Source organism: Rhinoderma darwinii (assembly GCF_050947455.1).
Source record: "Rhinoderma darwinii isolate aRhiDar2 chromosome 2 unlocalized genomic scaffold, aRhiDar2.hap1 SUPER_2_unloc_31, whole genome shotgun sequence".
Taxonomy (NCBI): Eukaryota; Metazoa; Chordata; class Amphibia; order Anura; family Rhinodermatidae; genus Rhinoderma; species Rhinoderma darwinii.
The window spans coordinates 406,499-426,546 of record NW_027461698.1 but is presented as its reverse complement, the minus strand read 5'-3'; the positions used below and the strand labels follow the sequence as shown (position 1 = coordinate 426,546).

Genomic DNA, 20,048 nt, shown 5'->3' with positions numbered 1-20,048 from the left:
TATCGCCAAGCTCCAGAGATCAATGCCAACCTCGGTCAGATGAACCCCGTCACTCCTCCAGAAATTCCCCACTCCTGACTCCAAATCCCTATGCCTCACGCAAATGCCCCCGTTTTTTGCCACAAAACGGGACACCGCCCGATTAACTTTAATGCGAGCCTTATTGACTCTCTCCACAGATCTAGCTAACCGCCAATGCTTTCTTGGGACTATGTCCGACCACACTATCACCAACTTGGGATAAGATACCCACAAACACAACATATCATGTTTGGTATCCCGCACCAACTCACGAAAGGGGCGGACTCCTAAGTCATTCCCACCCACGTGCAACACTAAGACCTCCGGAACCCTATCAAGCCGAGCATATGTCTGGAATTCCGCCAACACCCTGCTCCACGACATACCTCTAAAACCCAGCCAATGCACAACCGCATCCTGTCGCGGAATGCGCAACTGGCGACCATTCGGGCGGACGTCCGCCCTCAAAGCCCCCCAGTGCACGTAAGAATGACCCATCAACCACACCAAACACGGAGGCGAATCTGAAACTGAAAAAACAATTAGGCACCACCATATAACATTTGTAAAGCGTTAACAGCAAAATTCATAACATATGGGGGCGGACATAGGACTTAAACCTGTTGGACTCCCAACGACCAATACGCCTCACCCCCTCATCATCCAACCCCCAGCGCCCCGCTTCTGTTGCTGCGCCAATCCTGAAGGAATGAGATGAATATGAGCCTGCCGCGACACCAACCGCCGTCAAACATTTTTTAAATACAGCTCCAAACTGAAACCTGGACAAAAACGACCCGTCCACATGACGTAACAAAGGCAAATCTGGAGACCCCCTGTTTGGCGTAAAACCCCGCATGCACTCTACTGGGCACATAACCGACCCCGGGGCGCAACCCCTTCAAAGCCTGCGATACCAGAAATTCCTTCGATACATCCTGAAAGCCCCGCAACTTAAACCCAAACGCCACCGCAGACATGAACCGGTTCACCTTCGCCACTGAAAACCCCGCCTCCCAGGCGTCCCCTAACCAGTACAAAAGTGCCACCAACCTGTCTCTATCCGTATTGACGTCACCCAACTCTCTTACCCACTCCTCCCACTGCCTCCAACAAGCAGCATAAGCACTCCACGTCGTGCGCGCCAAAGACCTTTGTACCAATTGTTCTACGGGACCGAGACCAGATCCCAAAGATGCTGCGGACAAGCCAAACCGAGACGTTCCGCTCCCGGTGCCAATTGCCGAAACCGGTCCCACTGCGAGCGAGAAAGAGCATCAGCGATACAATTCCGTACACCCGGGACATGCACCGCCACCACCCACGCGTTCAACGACAAACATACCAACACTAAATGTCGCAACAATTGAACTACCGGAGGAAAGGACGCCGTGATGTTATTAATGGCAAGCACCACCCCCATGTTGTCGCAGTAAAAAACGGACCTTCTTATCCCTGAGCCTGTCCCCCCAAATGGTAGCCGCCACCACGATGGGAAACAGCTCGAGCAGGGCCAGATTCCGCGTGAGTCCACTGGACACCCAGCTAGCCGGCCATTGACCTGCGCACCACGGACCTCCCCCGTAAGCTCCAAAACCACCCGCCCCAGCCGCATCCGTGAAAATATTCAAAACACTCGTATCCTGCGCTGGGGCCATCCATAGCGAGCGACCATTGAACTGGCCCAAGAAGTCATTCCAAACCTGAAGATCAGCACGGTACTCCTCCTTGAGCCGCACAAAATGATGCGGCGCACGCACTCCCACCGTTGCCGCCGCCAACCTCCTACCAAACACCCTCCCCATCGGCATAATCCGGCAGGCGAAATTCAACTTCCCCAGCAGCGACTGAAGCTCCCTCAGCGTCACTTTCTTCATTCTACAAGCCCGTTGAACCTCCAGCCTCAAAGCACCCAACTTATCCGCCGGGAGACGACACTCCATTGCCACCGAGTCTATTTCGATTCCCAAAAAACAAATCGTCGCTACCGGGCCCTCCGTTTTTTTTTTTTTTTTTTTTTTTCGGCGCCAAAGGAATCCCAAAATCCCTCGCCACCTTCTGTAGAGCATGAAGCAAATTACCGCAAACCGGCGAACCCCCCGGGCCAACGCATAACAAATCATCTAAGTAATGGATCAACGAGTCGACCCCGGATACTCCCCTCTTTACCCACTCCACGAAGCTACTAAACGCCTCGAAGTATGCACAAGAAAGGGAACACCCCATCGGAAGGCACTGATCCACGTAAAAGGCCCCATTCCAAAAACAACCCAACAGCCGTTGCTTTCTGTATGGACCGGCAACAACCTGAACGCCGCCTCGATGTCAGTTTTTGCTAGCAGCGCCCCAGGACCCGCAGCCCGCACTAACCCCACCGCCTTATCGAATGAGGTATAAACTACGGAGCACAACTCGTGATCAATCCCGTCATTTACCGACGAACCTTTGGGATACGATAAATGTTGAATCAAACGAAACTTTCCGGGCTCGCGTTTAGGGACAATACCCAAAGGGGACACAACTAAATCTTTCACCGGCGACTCCACAAATGGCCCCGACATGCGCCCCAACGAAACTTCTTTTAACAACTTTTCCGACACGACTTCCACATGCAAGTAAGCCGATTTTAAATTTCTCCCCGTAACCGGAACCTCATAAGGAGGCGGAGGAATAACAAAACCAACACTAAACCCTTCATAAAGCAACCTAGCTGCCGCCCTATCCGGATACTCATTTAGATAAAGGGCCATCCTTTCCACCCTCACCGGCGACACCCCCTTGACCAGCCCCGTGCTGGTTCCCGGACCTCTTTTTTCGCAGACATTTTGCCGCCCCGTGTGATGCACCATTACACTCGGAGCACACGTGCTTGAACTTGCACGTGGCCCCAAACTTGCACTGGCCTTCATTGAATTGCCAGCAAAACCCCGCCTTTCCCCCGCCGCTTGGTCCACTCTGACTAGACTGGCCTCCCTGGCCACCGCTCCCGGGAAAGGGCTGCCTAACCGGAGCCGTAACCCGTAACCAGAGAGCAATATCCTTCTGGTCCCACCGAATCGCCGGCCGAACCGCCTTCCGCTGACGGAATTGCTCATCATATCGCAGCCACGCCTGACCCCCATACGCCCTATGAGCCTCCCCAATAGCATCAAAATAACAAAATAACGCCGAACAATTTTCCGGCGCCTTTTCCCCTATCACACTAGCCAATATGGCGAACGCCTGCGACCAATTAACGAACGTCTGCGGGATAAGCCTATACCGCCGCCGTTCCTCCTCGTCCTTTTTACTCTCATCCCGCTTGCTCTTATCCAAATTGAATTTAGCCAGCGGCAAGAGAGAAAAAATTTCAACGTATTCATCTTTCCAGATCCGATCACGCACCTCCTGCTTTAAATGCGCCCCCAACGGACCCTCAAAACAAACATACACCTCCCCCCGAGCACGATCGTCCATGCGCACTCGATCGCCGTCCTTCTGTGCCTCAGTCTGCACCGACACCGCGACCGCCTCTCTAACCGCCACCACAGGACGCGCCTGCAACGATCCCACGTCCCTGGGGCCTTCCCAAACTACCGCAGGGGACACTTCCGTTACTACCGGCGCCGCGGCCCTATCAAGGCGCCCCACCAGCTCCCGTAAGCAACCCACTAAATCTGCCAAACCCGCTCCGTCGCGTCCGCCCGCGCCACTACCGGCCCCCGATGCTATGCTAGCAGCCCCCCCGCCGACACCCGACATAAAAATCGCTGGATAAGACAATAATGGAGTTATACACTCACCGGGCTGCACAGGCGCTGTGTTCCCGTCAGCCGGACCATCCTGACCTCGACGATAGACGTCCAGTTCACCTTCCTCCAGTTCTTCTCTCGCCGACGACTGTCCCTCCCAACGACATCTTCGGAAAGGGGATGAGGACGCGCTGACCGATGGGCCGGCAACCTGCCGCCCGACCGCCGGGACCCAGACTTCTGACCGGACCTGTTGCCTCGACGTCGCTGCAGATCTAGTCGTCCGTCTAGACGATCCTGACGAAGCCTGCCCCCTGGCCGGAACATCACCATGCGGGGCGGCCGTACCTTGCTCTCGACATCTTCCATCTGATGGGGGAGGGGTGACAGGGAGCCCAGCCTGCGACTCCCTGCTTACCGCCGGACCCCGTCGCGGCCTGGGATTCCTGCCAGGACGCAGGGCCTGGGAAGGGGCGGTCCTCCCAGCTGCCTGGCCTGCAGCGTCCGGGATCGGGCTCCCTCTGCGACGCCGTGTCCGCGGGACTACCTCCCGACTAAGGCGCTCTGGAGGTCGGGACCGCCGAGAGGGACGGGTCGACACAGCCCGCATCGCCGTCACCCCTGGCACCGCTCTCTGCCTGCCCAGCGCAGGAGCGGTTGTTGCCGACTCCCCCCCCCGCCGCCATAGCCATGCTCGTAAGGGGGCCGGGGGAGGGGAGCCTGTCCCTTACAACAGACCCCGAACGCCGTGCCCGGCGTGGCGAAACGGCGTCCGGGATCCGCGTTAATGCAGCCACGGTCTCCTCCAGCCATCCGGGACCGTGGTGCACAGCAGCGGCACGCAGCCGCTCTAAAATCAGGGCCTCTGCCATTACTAAAGAGCCAGGCAACGGGGAGCTTTGCTTACTGTGTGTTACTCCTCCCGCTGCTTCCGGCTCAATGCCGAGAAACAGCGGGAAGCACAGCAACGGCCCCCCCCCCCCCCCCCGCCCCCCTTAACTCCTCCCCGTCCCTCCTTCAGCTCCTTCAACTTTCCCTGACCTCGTAACATTAACCCTTTCCCTACCAGGACGGTCATGTCGGCTTCCCTTAAGCCTGCAGCTGCGTCCAGCCTCTTCTGGAGCCAGAGCCAGCTTTCTGACATCATAATGGGGCCTCAGAGATAAAAGCCTGGGCCCAGGCAGTGTTGGTCAGTGCTGCTCAGCAGGCAGCACTGGACTGGATTAAAGCTGATACAAGGTGTGAAAGGAGAAGGGGTGGCAGTGGGCATGCACTTACTGCTGCTGCTGCTGCTGCTGCTGCCAGTGTTTGCACGGCAGGAGGGCATTTGGGCGTTGCCAGGAAGGCGTTTTTATGTCGATTCCTCCTCTTTCAGCACTGCATTGTGGTGCAAGCAAAAGAAGCAAAACGCGCGGCACGTTCGGGTTATCGCTTCTCGGCCTTTTGGCTAAGATCAAGTGTAGTATCTGTTCTTATCAGTTTAATATCTAATACGTCCCCTATCTTGGGACCATATATTAAATGGATTTTTAGAACAGGGAGATGGAAATAGAGCTTGCTCTGTCCACTCCACGCATTGACCTGGTATTGCAGTATTTCCAGGACCGGTGCACCCTTTCCTTATGTGTTTACTAAAATCAGATTCCAAAAGTGCTTTTTGTGTTTGCCATTGTTTTTGTCTTTCGGATGGGATCTCCCCTTTTAATCCCATTATTTCAACACCTGTTGGACAATGCATTTGTACAGTCATGTGTGATAATGAGCTAATTTATTAAATGCAATTAATTAATACATTGCCACCTCTTGTTTTGTGTCGTCTGTGTTTCTGTGTTTCCGGCATTTCACATTGGAACAGCTCATTCACCTTCCTTGTCTTCTCTACCGCCCTCCCTCCTAGGTAGGTTAAAGAGCTGCACCTGAGCCAGCCACTGATTGATGCAGCACCATAGTCAAATAGTGGAGTGGAGTAGGGGAACAGCAAACAGCCATTAAAGCAGCCAGCCCGCCCGCCCGCCCGCCCGTCACAATGGACCTACCTGTGTACACTAGATGGATGTGATGGAATGTACTGTGGTCCCTACATTTCAAGAAGAAGTAAGAATTGCAGTTGCAACAAACCCTTGCTTGCCTACAAAGAGAGCAGCAATTTGGATTTGTTACTATGTTACCTGGAAGAATAACAAACTGTGCAAGGATGGAGGTTGTAGGAGCAAGGAGAACAAGTTGTCTGTAAAGTTGGTGGATGCCTATTTTCCATTTTGCAGTCCCTTGTCTCCCTCTTGTGGCCTCCTGGAGGCAACTAGCTGTGCAAAAAAAAGACAGCCTGGGGGCCGGCTGTTGCAGTGTTGCCCTCTCAGGCAACACTGAGTGACTGACTGAGCCGCACCGTCTTATATAAAGTTCAGACGGAACTTTGCACGTGTCATAGTGGAGACCTCAGGAGCCAGAGCCAGCTTTCTGACATCATAATGGGGCCTCAGAGATAAAAGCCTGGGCCCAGGCAGTGTTGGTCAGTGCTGCTCAGCAGGCAGCACTGGACTGGATTAAAGCTGATACAAGGTGTGAAAGGAGAAGGGGTGGCAGTGGGCATGCACTTACTGCTGCTGCTGCTGCTGCCAGTGTTTGCACGGCAGGAGGGCATTTGGGCGTTGCCAGGAAGGCGTTTTTATGTCGATTCCTCCTCTTTCAGCACTGCATTGTGGTGCAAGCAAAAGAAGCAAAACGCGCGGCACGTTCGGGTTATCGCTTCTCGGCCTTTTGGCTAAGATCAAGTGTAGTATCTGTTCTTATCAGTTTAATATCTGATACGTCCCCTATCTGGGGACCATATATTAAATGGATTTTTAGAACAGGGAGATGGAAATAGAGCTTGCTCTGTCCACTCCACGCATTGACCTGGTATTGCAGTATTTCCAGGACCGGTGCACCCTTTCCTTATGTGTTTACTAAAATCAGATTCCAAAAGTGCTTTTTGTGTTTGCCATTGTTTTTGTCTTTCGGATGGGATCTCCCCTTTTAATCCCATTATTTCAACACCTGTTGGACAATGCATTTGTACAGTCATGTGTGATAATGAGCTAATTTATTAAATGCAATTAATTAATACATTGCCACCTCTTGTTTTGTGTCGTCTGTGTTTCCGGCATTTCACATTGGAACAGCTCATTCACCTTCCTTGTCTTCTCTCCGCCCTCCCTCCTAGGTAGGTTAAAGAGCTGCACCTGAGCCAGCCACTGATTGATGCAGCACCATAGTCAAATAGTGGAGTGGAGTAGGGGAACAGCAAACAGCCATTAAAGCAGCCCGCCCGCCCGTTACAATGGACCTACCTGTGTACACTAGATGGATGTGATGGAATGTACTGTGGTCCCTACATTTCAAGAAGAAGTAAGAATTGCAGTTGCAACAAACCCTTGCTTGCCTACAAAGAGAGCAGCAATTTGGATTTGTTACTATGTTACCTGGAAGAATAACAAACTGTGCAAGGATGGAGGTTGTAGGAGCAAGGAGAACAAGTTGTCTGTAAAGTTGGTGGATGCCTATTTTCCATTTTGCAGTCCCTTGTCTCCCTCTTGTGGCCTCCTGGAGGCAACTAGCTGTGCAAAAAAAAGACAGCCTGGGGGCCGGCTGTTGCAGTGTTGCCCTCTCAGGCAACACTGAGTGACTGACTGAGCCGCACCGTCTTATATAAAGTTCAGACGGAACTTTGCACGTGTCATAGTGGAGACCTCAGGAGCCAGAGCCAGCTTTCTGACATCATAATGGGGCCTCAGAGATAAAAGCCTGGGCCCAGGCAGTGTTGGTCAGTGCTGCTCAGCAGGCAGCACTGGACTGGATTAAAGCTGATACAAGGTGTGAAAGGAGAAGGGGTGGCAGTGGGCATGCACTTACTGCTGCTGCTGCTCCTGCTGCTGCCAGTGTTTGCACGGCAGGAGGGCATTTGGGCGTTGCCAGGAATGCGTTTTTATGTTGATTCCTCCTCTTTCAGCACTGCATTGTGGTGCAAGCAAAAGAAGCAAAACGCGCGGCACGTTCGGGTTATCGCTTCTCGGCCTTTTGGCTAAGATCAAGTGTAGTATCTGTTCTTATCAGTTTAATATCTGATATGTCCCCTATCTGGGGACCATATATTAAATGGATTTTTAGAACAGGGAGATGGAAATAGAGCTTGCTCTGTCCACTCCACGCATTGACCTGGTATTGCAGTATTTCCAGGAGCGGTGCACCCTTTCCTTATGTGTTTACTAAAATCAGATTCCAAAAGTGCTTTTTGTGTTTGCCATTGTTTTTGTCTTTCGGATGGGATCTCCCCTTTTAATCCCATTATTTCAACACCTGTTGGACAATGCATTTGTACAGTCATGTGTGATAATGAGCTAATTTATTAAATGCAATTAATTAATACATTGCCACCTCTTGTTTTGTGTCGTCTGTGTTTCTGTGTTTCCGGCACTTCACATTGGAACAGCTCATTCACCTTCCTTGTCTTCTCTCCGCCCTCCCTCCTAGGTAGGTTAAAGAGCTGCACCTGAGCCAGCCACTGATTGATGCAGCACCATAGTCAAATAGTGGAGTGGAGTAGGGGAACAGCAAACAGCCATTAAAGCAGCCAGCCCGCCCGCCCGCCCGTCACAATGGACCTACCTGTGTACACTAGATGGATGTGATGGAATGTACTGTGGTCCCTACATTTCAAGAAGAAGTAAGAATTGCAGTTGCAACAAACCCTTGCTTGCCTACAAAGAGAGCAGCAATTTGGATTTGTTACTATGTTACCTGGAAGAATAACAAACTGTGCAAGGATGGAGGTTGTAGGAGCAAGGAGAACAAGTTGTCTGTAAAGTTGGTGGATGCCTATTTTCCATTTTGCAGTCCCTTGTCTCCCTCTTGTGGCCTCCTGGTGGCAACTAGCTGTGCAAAAAAAAGACAGCCTGGGGGCCGGCTGTTGCAGTGTTGCCCTCTCAGGCAACACTGAGTGACTGACTGAGCCGCACCGTCTTATATAATGTTCAGACGGAACTTTGCACGTGTCATAGTGGAGACCTCAGGAGCCAGAGCCAGCTTTCTGACATCATAATGGGGCCTCAGAGATAAAAGCCTGGGCCCAGGCAGTGTTGGTCAGTGCTGCTCAGCAGGCAGCACTGGACTGGATTAAAGCTGATACAAGGTGTGAAAGGAGAAGGGGTGGCAGTGGGCATGCACTTACTGCTGCTGCTGCTGCTGCTGCTGCTGCTGCCAGTGTTTGCACGGCAGGAGGGCATTTGGGCGTTGCCAGGAAGGCGTTTTTATGTCGATTCCTCCTCTTTCAGCACTGCATTGTGGTGCAAGCAAAAGAAGCAAATCCTGTCTTGCTTCCTCTCCGGCCTTTATTCACCTCCCGCTTAGTAGCTGTGAGTGTGTGTGAGCCTGCAGGGCCCCATGGAATTGCCTAGGAGTAGGCTGAATCGCTGCAAGGGGTGAACAGCAGTATTGGGCAGGCTCGGTCAACGCGCGGCACGTTCGGGTTATCGCTTCTCGGCCTTTTGGCTAAGATCAAGTGTAGTATCTGTTCTTATCAGTTTAATATCTGATACGTCCCCTATCTGGGGACCATATATTAAATGGATTTTTAGAACAGGGAGATGGAAATAGAGCTTGCTCTGTCCACTCCACGCATTGACCTGGTATTGCAGTATTTCCAGGACCGGTGCACCCTTTCCTTATGTGTTTACTAAAATCAGATTCCAAAAGTGCTTTTTGTGTTTGCCATTGTTTTTGTCTTTCGGATGGGATCTCCCCTTTTAATCCCATTATTTCAACACCTGTTGGACAATGCATTTGTACAGTCATGTGTGATAATGAGCTAATTTATTAAATGCAATTAATTAATACATTGCCACCTCTTGTTTTGTGTCGTCTGTGTTTCTGTGTTTCCGGCATTTCACATTGGAACAGCTCATTCACCTTCCTTGTCTTCTCTCCGCCCTCCCTCCTAGGTAGGTTAAAGAGCTGCACCTGAGCCAGCCACTGATTGATGCAGCACCATAGTCAAATAGTGGAGTGGAGTAGGGGAACAGCAAACAGCCATTAAAGCAGCCAGCCCGCCCGCCCGCCCGTCACAATGGACCTACCTGTGTACACTAGATGGATGTGATGGAATGTACTGTGGTCCCTACATTTCAAGAAGAAGTAAGAATTGCAGTTGCAACAAACCCTTGCTTGCCTACAAAGAGAGCAGCAATTTGGATTTGTTACTATGTTACCTGGAAGAATAACAAACTGTGCAAGGATGGAGGTTGTAGGAGCAAGGAGAACAAGTTGTCTGTAAAGTTGGTGGATGCCTATTTTCCATTTTGCAGTCCCTTGTCTCCCTCTTGTGGCCTCCTGGAGGCAACTAGCTGTGCAAAAAAAAGACAGCCTGGGGGCCGGCTGTTGCAGTGTTGCCCTCTCAGGCAACACTGAGTGACTGACTGAGCCGTACCGTCTTATATAAAGTTCAGACGGAACTTTGCACGTGTCATAGTGGAGACCTCAGGAGCCAGAGCCAGCTTTCTGACATCATAATGGGGCCTCAGAGATAAAAGCCTGGGCCCAGGCAGTGTTGGTCAGTGCTGCTCAGCAGGCAGCACTGGACTGGATTAAAGCTGATACAAGGTGTGAAAGGAGAAGGGGTGGCAGTGGGCATGCACTTACTGCTGCTGCTGCTGCTGCTGCTGCTGCTGCCAGTGTTTGCACGGCAGGAGGGCATTTGGGCGTTGCCAGGAAGGCGTTTTTATGTCGATTCCTCCTCTTTCAGCACTGCATTGTGGTGCAAGCAAAAGAAGCAAATCCTGTCTTGCTTCCTCTCCGGCCTTTATTCACCTCCCGCTTAGTAGCTGTGAGTGTGTGTGAGCCTGCAGGGCCCCATGGAATTGCCTAGGAGTAGGCTGAATCGCTGCAAGGGGTGAACAGCAGTATTGGGCAGGCTCGGTCAACGCGCGGCCCGTTCGGGTTATCGCTTCTCGGCCTTTTGGCTAAGATCAAGTGTAGTATCTGTTCTTATCAGTTTAATATCTGATACGTCCCCTATCTGGGGACCATATATTAAATGGATTTTTAGAACAGGGAGATGGAAATAGAGCTTGCTCTGTCCACTCCACGCATTGACCTGGTATTGCAGTATTTCCAGGACCGGTGCACCCTTTCCTTATGTGTTTACTAAAATCAGATTCCAAAAGTGCTTTTTGTGTTTGCCATTGTTTTTGTCTTTCGGATGGGATCTCCCCTTTTAATCCCATTATTTCAACACCTGTTGGACAATGCATTTGTACAGTCATGTGTGATAATGAGCTAATTTATTAAATGCAATTAATTAATACATTGCCACCTCTTGTTTTGTGTCGTCTGTGTTTCTGTGTTTCCGGCATTTCACATTGGAACAGCTCATTCACCTTCCTTGTCTTCTCTCCGCCCTCCCTCCTAGGTAGGTTAAAGAGCTGCACCTGAGCCAGCCACTGATTGATGCAGCACCATAGTCAAATAGTGGAGTGGAGTAGGGGAACAGCAAACAGCCATTAAAGCAGCCAGCCCGCCCGCCCGCCCGTCACAATGGACCTACCTGTGTACACTAGATGGATGTGATGGAATGTACTGTGGTCCCTACATTTCAAGAAGAAGTAAGAATTGCAGTTGCAACAAACCCTTGCTTGCCTACAAAGAGAGCAGCAATTTGGATTTGTTACTATGTTACCTGGAAGAATAACAAACTGTGCAAGGATGGAGGTTGTAGGAGCAAGGAGAACAAGTTGTCTGTAAAGTTGGTGGATGCCTATTTTCCATTTTGCAGTCCCTTGTCTCCCTCTTGTGGCCTCCTGGAGGCAACTAGCTGTGCAAAAAAAAGACAGCCTGGGGGCCGGCTGTTGCAGTGTTGCCCTCTCAGGCAACACTGAGTGACTGACTGAGCCGCACCGTCTTATATAAAGTTCAGACGGAACTTTGCACGTGTCATAGTGGAGACCTCAGGAGCCAGAGCCAGCTTTCTGACATCATAATGGGGCCTCAGAGATAAAAGCCTGGGCCCAGGCAGTGTTGGTCAGTGCTGCTCAGCAGGCAGCACTGGACTGGATTAAAGCTGATACAAGGTGTGAAAGGAGAAGGGGTGGCAGTGGGCATGCACTTACTGCTGCTGCTGCCAGTGTTTGCACGGCAGGAGGGCATTTGGGCCTTGCCAGGAAGGCGTTTTTATGTCGATTCCTCCTCTTTCAGCACTGCATTGTGGTGCAAGCAAAAGAAGCAAATCCTGTCTTGCTTCCTCTCCGGCCTTTATTCACCTCCCGCTTAGTAGCTGTGAGTGTGTGTGAGCCTGCAGGGCCCCATGGAATTGCCTAGGAGTAGGCTGAATCGCTGCAAGGGGTGAACAGCAGTATTGGGCAGGCTCGGTCAACGCGCGGCCCGTTCGGGTTATCGCTTCTCGGCCTTTTGGCTAAGATCAAGTGTAGTATCTGTTCTTATCAGTTTAATATCTGATACGTCCCCTATCTGGGGACCATATATTAAATGGATTTTTAGAACAGGGAGATGGAAATAGAGCTTGCTCTGTCCACTCCACGCATTGACCTGGTATTGCAGTATTTCCAGGACCGGTGCACCCTTTCCTTATGTGTTTACTAAAATCAGATTCCAAAAGTGCTTTTTGTGTTTGCCATTGTTTTTGTCTTTCGGATGGGATCTCCCCTTTTAATCCCATTATTTCAACACCTGTTGGACAATGCATTTGTACAGTCATGTGTGATAATGAGCTAATTTATTAAATGCAATTAATTAATACATTGCCACCTCTTGTTTTGTTTCGTCTGTGTTTCTGTGTTTCCGGCATTTCACATTGGAACAGCTCATTCACCTTCCTTGTCTTCTCTCCGCCCTCCCTCCTAGGTAAGTTAAAGAGCTGCACCTGAGCCAGCCACTGATTGATGCAGCACCATAGTCAAATAGTGGAGTGGAGTAGGGGAACAGCAAACAGCCATTAAAGCAGCCAGCCCGCCCGCCCGCCCGTCACAATGGACCTACCTGTGTACACTAGATGGATGTGATGGAATGTACTGTGGTCCCTACATTTCAAGAAGAAGTAAGAATTGCAGTTGCAACAAACCCTTGCTTGCCTACAAAGAGAGCAGTAATTTGGATTTGTTACTATGTTACCTGGAAGAATAACAAACTGTGCAAGGATGGAGGTTGTAGGAGCAAGGAGAACAAGTTGTCTGTAAAGTTGGTGGATGCCTATTTTCCATTTTGCAGTCCCTTGTCTCCCTCTTGTGGCCTCCTGGAGGCAACTAGCTGTGCAAAAAAAAAGACAGCCTGGGGGCCGGCTGTTGCAGTGTTGCCCTCTCAGGCAACACTGAGTGACTGACTGAGCCGCACCGTCTTATATAAAGTTCAGACGGAACTTTGCACGTGTCATAGTGGAGACCTCAGGAGCCAGAGCCAGCTTTCTGACATCATAATGGGGCCTCAGAGATAAAAGCCTGGGCCCAGGCAGTGTTGGTCAGTGCTGCTCAGCAGGCAGCACTGGACTGGATTAAAGCTGATACAAGGTGTGAAAGGAGAAGGGGTGGCAGTGGGCATGCACTTACTGCTGCTGCTGCTGCTGCTGCCAGTGTGTGCACGGCAGGAGGGCATTTGGGCGTTGCCAGGAAGGCGTTTTTATGTCGATTCCTCCTCTTTCAGCACTGCATTGTGGTGCAAGCAAAAGAAGCAAAACGCACGGCACGTTCGGGTTATCGCTTCTCGGCCTTTTGGCTAAGATCAAGTGTAGTATCTGTTCTTATCAGTTTAATATCTGATACGTCCCCTATCTGGGGACCATATATTAAATGGATTTTTAGAACAGGGAGATGGAAATAGAGCTTGCTCTGTCCACTCCACGCATTGACCTGGTATTGCAGTATTTCCAGGACCGGTGCACCCTTTCCTTATGTGTTTACTAAAATCAGATTCCAAAAGTGCTTTTTGTGTTTGCCATTGTTTTTGTCTTTCGGATGGGATCTCCCCTTTTAATCCCATTATTTCAACACCTGTTGGACAATGCATTTGTACAGTCATGTGTGATAATGAGCTAATTTATTAAATGCAATTAATTAATACATTGCCACCTCTTGTTTTGTGTCGTCTGTGTTTCTGTGTTTCCGGCATTTCACATTGGAGCAGCTCATTCACCTTCCTTGTCTTCTCTCCGCCCTCCCTCCTAGGTAGGTTAAAGAGCTGCACCTGAGCCAGCCACTGATTGATGCAGCACCATAGTCAAATAGTGGAGTGGAGTAGGGGAACAGCAAACAGCCATTAAAGCAGCCAGCCCGCCCGCCCGCCCGTCACAATGGACCTACCTGTGTACACTAGATGGATGTGATGGAATGTACTGTGGTCCCTACATTTCAAGAAGAAGTAAGAATTGCAGTTGCAACAAACCCTTGCTTGCCTACAAAGAGAGCAGCAATTTGGATTTGTTACTATGTTACCTGGAAGAATAACAAACTGTGCAAGGATGGAGGTTGTAGGAGCAAGGAGAACAAGTTGTCTGTAAAGTTGGTGGATGCCTATTTTCCATTTTGCAGTCCCTTGTCTCCCTCTTGTGGCCTCCTGGAGGCAACTAGCTGTGCAAAAAAAAGACAGCCTGGGGGCCGGCTGTTGCAGTGTTGCCCTCTCAGGCAACACTGAGTGACTGACTGAGCCGCACCGTCTTATATAAAGTTCAGACGGAACTTTGCACGTGTCATAGTGGAGACCTCAGGAGCCAGAGCCAGCTTTCTGACATCATAATGGGGCCTCAGAGATAAAAGCCTGGGCCCAGGCAGTGTTGGTCAGTGCTGCTCAGCAGGCAGCACTGGACTGGATTAAAGCTGATACAAGGTGTGAAAGGAGAAGGGGTGGCAGTGGGCATGCACTTACTGCTGCTGCTGCTGCTGCTGCTGCCAGTGTTTGCACGGCAGGAGGGCATTTGGGCGTTGCCAGGAAGGCGTTTTTATGTCGATTCCTCCTCTTTCAGCACTGCATTGTGGTGCAAGCAAAAGAAGCAAATCCTGTCTTGCTTCCTCTCCGGCCTTTATTCACCTCCCGCTTAGTAGCTGTGAGTGTGTGTGAGCCTGCAGGGCCCCATGGAATTGCCTAGGAGTAGGCTGAATCGCTGCAAGGGGTGAACAGCAGTATTGGGCAGGCTTGGTCAACGCGCGGCCCGTTCGGGTTATCGCTTCTCGGCCTTTTGGCTAAGATCAAGTGTAGTATCTGTTCTTATCAGTTTAATATCTGATACGTCCCCTATCTGGGGACCATATATTAAATGGATTTTTAGTACAGGGAGATGGAAATAGAGCTTGCTCTGTCCACTCCACGCATTGACCTGGTATTGCAGTATTTCCAGGACCGGTGCACCCTTTCCTTATGTGTTTACTAAAATCAGATTCCAAAAGTGCTTTTTGTGTTTGCCATTGTTTTTGTCTTTCGGATGGGATCTCCCCTTTTAATCCCATTATTTCAACACCTGTTGGACAATGCATTTGTACAGTCATGTGTGATAATGAGCTAATTTATTAAATGCAATTAATTAATACATTGCCACCTCTTGTTTTGTGTCGTCTGTGTTTCTGTGTTTCCGGCATTTCACATTGGAACAGCTCATTCACCTTCCTTGTCTTCTCTCCGCCCTCCCTCCTAGGTAGGTTAAAGAGCTGCACCTGAGCCAGCCACTGATTGATGCAGCACCATAGTCAAATAGTGGAGTGGAGTAGGGGAACAACAAACAGCCATTAAAGCAGCCAGCCCGCCCGCCCGCCCGTCACAATGGACCTACCTGTGTACACTAGATGGATGTGATGGAATGTACTGTGGTCCCTACATTTCAAGAAGAAGTAAGAATTGCAGTTGCAACAAACCCTTGCTTGCCTACAAAGAGAGCAGCAATTTGGATTTGTTACTATGTTACCTGGAAGAATAACAAACTGTGCAAGGATGGAGGTTGTAGGAGCAAGGAGAACAAGTTGTCTGTAAAGTTGGTGGATGCCTATTTTCCATTTTGCAGTCCCTTGTCTCCCTCTTGTGGCCTCCTGGAGGCAACTAGCTGTGCAAAAAAAAGACAGCCTGGGGGCCGGCTGTTGCAGTGTTGCCCTCTCAGGCAACACTGAGTGACTGACTGAGCCGCACCGTCTTATATAAAGTTCAGACGGAACTTTGCACGTGTCATAGTGGAGACCTCAGGAGCCAGAGCCAGCTTTCTGACATCATAATGGGGCCTCAGAGATAAAAGCCTGGGCCCAGGCAGTGTTGGTCAGTGCTGCTCAGCAGGCAGCACTGGACTGGATTAAAGCTGATACAAGGTGTGAAAGGAGAAGGGGTGGCAGTGGGCATGCACTTACTGCTGCTGCTGCTGCTGCTGCCAGTGTTTGCACGGCAGGAGGGCATTTGGGCGTTGCCAGGAAGGCGTTTTTATGTCGATTCCTCCTCTTTCAGCACTGCATTGTGGTGCAAGCAAAAGAAGCAAATCCTGTCTTGCTTCCTCTCCGGCCTTTATTCACCTCCCGCTTAGTAGCTGTGAGTGTGTGTGAGCCTGCAGGGCCCCATGGAATTGCCTAGGAGTAGGCTGAATCGCTGCAAGGGGTGAACAGCAGTATTGGGCAGGCTCGGTCAACGCGCGGCCCGTTCGGGTTATCGCTTCTCAGCCTTTTGGCTAAGATCAAGTGTAGTATCTGTTCTTATCAGTTTAATATCTGATACGTCCCCTATCTGGGGACCATATATTAAATGGATTTTTAGAACAGGGAGATGGAAATAGAGGTTGCTCTGTCCACTCCACACATTGACCTGGTATTGCAGTATTTCCAGGACCGGTGCACCCTTTCCTTATGTGTTTACTAAAATCAGATTCCAAAAGTGCTTTTTGTGTTTGCCATTGTTTTTGTCTTTCGGATGGGATCTCCCCTTTTAATCCCATTATTTCAACACCTGTTGGACAATGCATTTGTACAGTCATGTGTGATAATGAGCTAATTTATTAAATGCAATTAATTAATACATTGCCACCTCTTGTTTTGTGTCGTCTGTGTTTCTGTGTTTCCGGCATTTCACATTGGAACAGCTCATTCACCTTCCTTGTCTTCTCTCCGCCCTCCCTCCTAGGTAGGTTAAAGAGCTGCACCTGAGCCAGCCACTGATTGATGCAGCACCATAGTCAAATAGTGGAGTGGAGTAGGGGAACAGCAAACAGCCATTAAAGCAGCCAGCCCGCCCGCCCGCCCGTAACAATGGACCTACCTGTGTACACTAGATGGATGTGATGGAATGTACTGTGGTCCCTACATTTCAAGAAGAAGTAAGAATTGCAGTTGCAACAAACCCTTGCTTGCCTACAAAGAGAGCAGCAATTTGGATTTGTTACTATGTTACCTGGAAGAATAACAAACTGTGCAAGGATGGAGGTTGTAGGAGCAAGGAGAACAAGTTGTCTGTAAAGTTGGTGGATGCCTATTTTCCATTTTGCAGTCCCTTGTCTCCCTCTTGTGGCCTCCTGGAGGCAACTAGCTGTGCAAAAAAAAGACAGCCTGGGGGCCGGCTGTTGCAGTGTTGCCCTCTCAGGCAACACTGAGTGACTGACTGAGCCGCACCGTCTTATATAAAGTTCAGACGGAACTTTGCACGTGTCATAGTGGAGACCTCAGGAGCCAGAGCCAGCTTTCTGACATCATAATGGGGCCTCAGAGATAAAAGCCTGGGCCCAGGCAGTGTTGGTCAGTGCTGCTCAGCAGGCAGCACTGGACTGGATTAAAGCTGATACAAGGTGTGAAAGGAGAAGGGGTGGCAGTGGGCATGCACTTACTGCTGCTGCTGCTGCTGCTGCTGCCAGTGTTTGCACGGCAGGAGGGCATTTGGGCGTTGCCAGGAAGGCGTTTTTATGTCGATTCCTCCTCTTTCAGCACTGCATTGTGGTGCAAGCAAAAGAAGCAAATCCTGTCTTGCTTCCTCTCCGGCCTTTATTCACCTCCCGCTTAGTAGCTGTGAGTGTGTGTGAGCCTGCAGGGCCCCATGGAATTGCCTAGGAGTAGGCTGAATCGCTGCAAGGGGTGAACAGCAGTATTGGGCAGGCTCGGTCAACGCGCGGCCCGTTCGGGTTATCGCTTCTCGGCCTTTTGGCTAAGATCAAGTGTAGTATCTGTTCTTATCAGTTTAATATCTGATACGTCCCCTATCTGGGGACCATATATTAAATGGATTTTTAGTACAGGGAGATGGAAATAGAGCTTGCTCTGTCCACTCCACGCATTGACCTGGTATTGCAGTATTTCCAGGACCGGTGCACCCTTTCCTTATGTGTTTACTAAAATCAGATTCCAAAAGTGCTTTTTGTGTTTGCCATTGTTTTTGTCTTTCGGATGGGATCTCCCCTTTTAATCCCATTATTTCAACACCTGTTGGACAATGCATTTGTACAGTCATGTGTGATAATGAGCTAATTTATTAAATGCAATTAATTAATACATTGCCACCTCTTGTTTTGTGTCGTCTGTGTTTCTGTGTTTCCGGCATTTCACATTGGAACAGCTCATTCACCTTCCTTGTCTTCTCTCCGCCCTCCCTCCTAGGTAGGTTAAAGAGCTGCACCTGAGCCAGCCACTGATTGATGCAGCACCATAGTCAAATAGTGGAGTGGAGTAGGGGAACAACAAACAGCCATTAAAGCAGCCAGCCCGCCCGCCCGCCCGTCACAATGGACCTACCTGTGTACACTAGATGGATGTGATGGAATGTACTGTGGTCCCTACATTTCAAGAAGAAGTAAGAATTGCAGTTGCAACAAACCCTTGCTTGCCTACAAAGAGAGCAGCAATTTGGATTTGTTACTATGTTACCTGGAAGAATAACAAACTGTGCAAGGATGGAGGTTGTAGGAGCAAGGAGAACAAGTTGTCTGTAAAGTTGGTGGATGCCTATTTTCCATTTTGCAGTCCCTTGTCTCCCTCTTGTGGCCTCCTGGAGGCAACTAGCTGTGCAAAAAAAAGACAGCCTGGGGGCCGGCTGTTGCAGTGTTGCCCTCTCAAGCAACACTGAGTGACTGACTGAGCCGCACCGTCTTATATAAAGTTCAGACGGAACTTTGCACGTGTCATAGTGGAGACCTCAGGAGCCAGAGCCAGCTTTCTGACATCATAATGGGGCCTCAGAGATAAAAGCCTGGGCCCAGGCAGTGTTGGTCAGTGCTGCTCAGCAGGCAGCACTGGACTGGATTAAAGCTGATACAAGGTGTGAAAGGAGAAGGGGTGGCAGTGGGCATGCACTTGCTGCTGCTGCTGCTGCTGCTGCCAGTGTTTGCACGGCAGGAGGGCATTTGGGCGTTGCCAGGAAGGCGTTTTTATGTCGATTCCTCCTCTTTCAGCACTGCATTGTGGTGCAAGCAAAAGAAGCAAATCCTGTCTTGCTTCCTCTCCGGCCTTTATTCACCTCCCGCTTAGTAGCTGTGAGTGTGTGTGAGCCTGCAGGGCCCCATGGAATTGCCTAGGAGTAGGCTGAATCGCTGCAAGGGGTGAACAGCAGTATTGGGCAGGCTCGGTCAACGCGCGGCCCGTTCGGGTTATCGCTTCTCGGCCTTTTGGCTAAGATCAAGTGTAGTATCTGTTCTTATCAGTTTAATATCTGATACGTCCCCTATCTGGGGACCATATATTAAATGGATTTTTAGAACAGGGAGATGGAAATAGAGGTTGCTCTGTCCACTCCACACATTGACCTGGTATTGCAGTATTTCCAGGACCGGTGCACCCTTTCCTTATGTGTTTACTAAAATCAGATTCCAAAAGTGCTTTTTGTGTTTGCCATTGTTTTTGTCTTTCGGATGGGATCTCCCCTTTTAATCCCATTATTTCAACACCTGTTGGACAATGCATTTGTACAGTCATGTGTGATAATGAGCTAATTTATTAAATGCAATTAATTAATACATTGCCACCTCTTGTTTTGTGTCGTCTGTGTTTCTGTGTTTCCGGCATTTCACATTGGAACAGCTCATTCACCTTCCTTGTCTTCTCTCCGCCCTCCCTCCTAGGTAGGTTAAAGAGCTGCACCTGAGCCAGCCACTGATTGATGCAGCACCATAGTCAAATAGTGGAGAGGAGTAGGGGAACAGCAAACAGCCATTAAAGCAGCCAGCCCGCCCGCCCGCCCGTAACAATGGACCTACCTGTGTACACTAGATGGATGTGATGGAATGTACTGTGGTCCCTACATTTCAAGAAGAAGTAAGAATTGCAGTTGCAACAAACCCTTGCTTGCCTACAAAGAGAGCAGCAATTTGGATTTGTTACT

At 50.1% G+C, this 20,048-nt stretch overlaps 11 non-coding genes across 11 annotated transcripts; all 11 read left to right on the top strand.

The window, feature by feature from the left end:
• The first annotated feature begins 5,179 nt into the window (after positions 1 to 5,179).
• On the top strand, positions 5,180 to 5,370 carry LOC142677530 (U2 spliceosomal RNA). The gene has a single exon (XR_012852541.1). It is a non-coding gene; the product is annotated as a U2 spliceosomal RNA (small nuclear RNA).
• A 1,123-nt stretch (positions 5,371 to 6,493) lies between these two features.
• LOC142677148 (U2 spliceosomal RNA) lies at positions 6,494 to 6,684 on the top strand. The gene has a single exon (XR_012852196.1). It is a non-coding gene; the product is annotated as a U2 spliceosomal RNA (small nuclear RNA).
• A 1,108-nt stretch (positions 6,685 to 7,792) lies between these two features.
• Positions 7,793 to 7,983, top strand: LOC142677091 (U2 spliceosomal RNA). The gene has a single exon (XR_012852145.1). It is a non-coding gene; the product is annotated as a U2 spliceosomal RNA (small nuclear RNA).
• Positions 7,984 to 9,258: 1,275 nt separating this feature from the next.
• On the top strand, positions 9,259 to 9,449 carry LOC142677147 (U2 spliceosomal RNA). Its single transcript, XR_012852195.1, has one exon. It is a non-coding gene; the product is annotated as a U2 spliceosomal RNA (small nuclear RNA).
• A 1,275-nt stretch (positions 9,450 to 10,724) lies between these two features.
• LOC142677146 (U2 spliceosomal RNA) lies at positions 10,725 to 10,915 on the top strand. Its single transcript, XR_012852194.1, has one exon. It is a non-coding gene; the product is annotated as a U2 spliceosomal RNA (small nuclear RNA).
• A 1,257-nt stretch (positions 10,916 to 12,172) lies between these two features.
• Positions 12,173 to 12,363, top strand: LOC142677145 (U2 spliceosomal RNA). The gene has a single exon (XR_012852193.1). It is a non-coding gene; the product is annotated as a U2 spliceosomal RNA (small nuclear RNA).
• A 1,122-nt stretch (positions 12,364 to 13,485) lies between these two features.
• On the top strand, positions 13,486 to 13,676 carry LOC142677144 (U2 spliceosomal RNA). The gene has a single exon (XR_012852192.1). It is a non-coding gene; the product is annotated as a U2 spliceosomal RNA (small nuclear RNA).
• Positions 13,677 to 14,945: 1,269 nt separating this feature from the next.
• On the top strand, positions 14,946 to 15,136 carry LOC142677384 (U2 spliceosomal RNA). Its single transcript, XR_012852409.1, has one exon. It is a non-coding gene; the product is annotated as a U2 spliceosomal RNA (small nuclear RNA).
• Positions 15,137 to 16,402: 1,266 nt separating this feature from the next.
• LOC142677534 (U2 spliceosomal RNA) lies at positions 16,403 to 16,593 on the top strand. Its single transcript, XR_012852545.1, has one exon. It is a non-coding gene; the product is annotated as a U2 spliceosomal RNA (small nuclear RNA).
• A 1,269-nt stretch (positions 16,594 to 17,862) lies between these two features.
• On the top strand, positions 17,863 to 18,053 carry LOC142677383 (U2 spliceosomal RNA). Its single transcript, XR_012852408.1, has one exon. It is a non-coding gene; the product is annotated as a U2 spliceosomal RNA (small nuclear RNA).
• A 1,266-nt stretch (positions 18,054 to 19,319) lies between these two features.
• LOC142677527 (U2 spliceosomal RNA) lies at positions 19,320 to 19,510 on the top strand. Its single transcript, XR_012852538.1, has one exon. It is a non-coding gene; the product is annotated as a U2 spliceosomal RNA (small nuclear RNA).
• The last annotated feature ends 538 nt before the right edge of the window (positions 19,511 to 20,048 follow it).